Here is a 2641-nt window from a genome sequence, read left to right as displayed (position 1 = left end):
GATAGGAGATTTATTGTTTTTGTTATTGTATATTAATAAAGAGGTTGCATTACTCCCTAGCCTTGCCTGTTGACTCCACTGCCCACTTCCTCGATTCTAGGCGGATCGAGGCCTTCTTCATCTTGAATTCAGAAGGTGCACCGAGGGCCCGCGGCTTTCCGTCAGCAACACGAACAGGTCTTGCAGCCCCCTTGTACCCTGACTCCTAAGGCCCCCGGCAGGCTGCGTTTACAGGTAGCACCTCCACCCCTCCAGCAGTTACATCGTGCTGCGCCTAGGAGAGGAACTTAGTTAGCCAAGTGGCGGTGATCGCAGCCTCAAAGTCCTTCCCCGGGGAAGGGAACCTGAGTTTGGAGGAAAGCTGGAGCTAACATACCTGGAGGCACAGAGGGGGTAGTAGCTGTCCCAGAACTGGAAGCCAGGACTCTGACTCCAGGCTAGCATCCCCCCCACCCCCATTCTTGCGGCCACATGAACAGCCTCGCCTCCAAAAGGATCCAAGACTGCAGTCAGATTGCCAAGTTGGCCCGTTGTCTGCAAAGGCCTAACCCGTGCAGTGAAAGACAAATCAACCATTTATCCTGCCCACGTGTGTAAGTGCTCGCGATGTCAGATATGCTTTATGGCCTGTGACTTCATTTACGTCAAACAACGTAGGATTTACCGCCCTCGCCCCCCTGACTCTGGAGAGGCCTCCAGGCTCGAGGAAGGCAGTCTTCCCCAGAGCCTCACAGGGTAGCCAGGCTGAGCCATCCACGGCCCCAGCTCTCCACTCTCCCTATCCAGGTCAGGTTGAAGGCAGTGAAGAGACAGTGGGCAGAGGCCTGTTGACTGCATCTGTGTGCGGCCACCTAGAGAACCCACCCTGCTGTCTCTGCAGCCTGGGTTTCTACCACACTGTCCCCAAGATCTGGGAGATCTAAGCAGCCTCCAATGCCACCTTGACTGGGAATCACCTTCCTTGAGCTCCCATTGCCAGTTCTGGGAGGACAGGCCGGAGAGTCTGGGGTTAGAAAAACCTGTCCCTCCGACTGGATAAGCCTAATCCAGGCCAGCTTGCTCAGCACAGGGACTTAATCTGGCAACTCTAAGGGGGGGTTCTGAGCAATTCAGCATGGGCTCTGAGCATCTCCCCAGAAGTCTTTGCTGAAGATGTCTCTTCAGCAAAGCTTTCCCCAGTGCTCTACCCTTGCCCCTTGCCCCACCCCAGCCCTCTTCCCCATTACCAGGCTGCAGGTAGACTTTGCAGTCCAAGGTTTCCAGACAGGAATGGGTCCCCGGTGTACTCTTCCTGATGTGGCAGGACAGGCTGTCTCCCCGATTTCTTTAGTAGGCTTATGTGAAGTCTGTGATGTGTGCCCTAAGCCTGGTTACCCCCATGGGGGTGAGGGGCACTGTTTATACATCCAGCCTTCCTTGCTTCAGTCCTTTCTATTTGAGCAAACGCTCATTTTGAGCAACACCAAACTGCCCCATGATTTCACACGCTTTCTGAGCCACTCCAGGGGAAGCTTTACACTAGACCAATGACATGGAGCAAGGAACTGATGTTGCCCTTCCCAAGTCTGGAGGAAGAGATCAACAACAATGAGGTGAAGAGGTGATATCATGGTATCTGAGTGACGACGATGGAGATAAAGGCAGGACTTCGGGGGGCACAGTCCGCAACCCCAACTGAGGACCCTTACACAGGCTCTGAAGGATGGGAAAGAGGTGGAGAAATAGTGGAGGGAGGGAGAGAGGAGGGTGGGTAATGATGTAGGAGCAGAAAACTCTGTAGATGAGAGAAGCAGATGACAAGGAGAATCACGATCGTTCACCCGTGCTGGACAGTGTTGGGCAGTGAGCAGACGGAGGTGAGGCTGTCTTCCAGCTGAGAGGCTCTGGCTTCACCCCCAAGAGACACTCTGTGATTTAGAGGCTGCCTCTACCTGCTGCAGAAGAATGACCTGGCAGAGCTGGGCTGAAGCCAGGGAGGAATGGTATAGAAAATGTTCACAAGAGGCTTGGGAAGGAGAGAGGCCACAGGGAAGGCAGGGTGGACTGACTGGGAGGAGAGCTGAGAGAGAGGGAGGAATCTCACCAGATAGCTTCTAGAAGACACATGCACACACACACACAGACACAGACACACACACCTGGCATCTGAGGATATAACCATAGCATTCTGGGTATATTACAGGTTACCAGAAGAAGGTTGGGCTAGAGATAGAAGCTGGGAGCTGTTGACTTATAGATGGTGACCAAAGCCAGGAGGGGAGGGACCCTGGCATGGGGGAGCTTGTAGAACATAGAGCATCTTGCAGGGGATGACTGGGGAGATCAGAGGGAAGGCAAGAGACCCCCCACGAAGAGGATGAATAGGTGAGGCCTTGAAAGAGCCCTCTGAAGAGCCAAGGACAACCTTGTGACCAAGACGACCATTTGTGTCAGTTGAGAAGCAGAAGCTGAGTTTGGGGGACCTGAGGCTGTGTCTGGGAAGCGAGGAAACAGACTTTTAGCAAATTTAGCAATAAGAAGAGATGGGGAGACTGGCTGGCTATGCATATGGGATGGAAGGCGTTTCGGGTGAGAGAGGGAACCCAGCCAGTCTCGGTAACGAGAAGATCCCAGGAAGAGGGAAAAGAGAAGAAAGGAGATC

Source organism: Microtus ochrogaster, chromosome 22 (assembly GCF_000317375.1).
Source record: "Microtus ochrogaster isolate Prairie Vole_2 chromosome 22, MicOch1.0, whole genome shotgun sequence".
NCBI classification, from domain to species: domain Eukaryota; kingdom Metazoa; phylum Chordata; class Mammalia; order Rodentia; family Cricetidae; genus Microtus; species Microtus ochrogaster.
The sequence above is the reverse complement of the archived record's forward strand: the minus strand, read 5'-3'. Positions refer to the sequence as shown.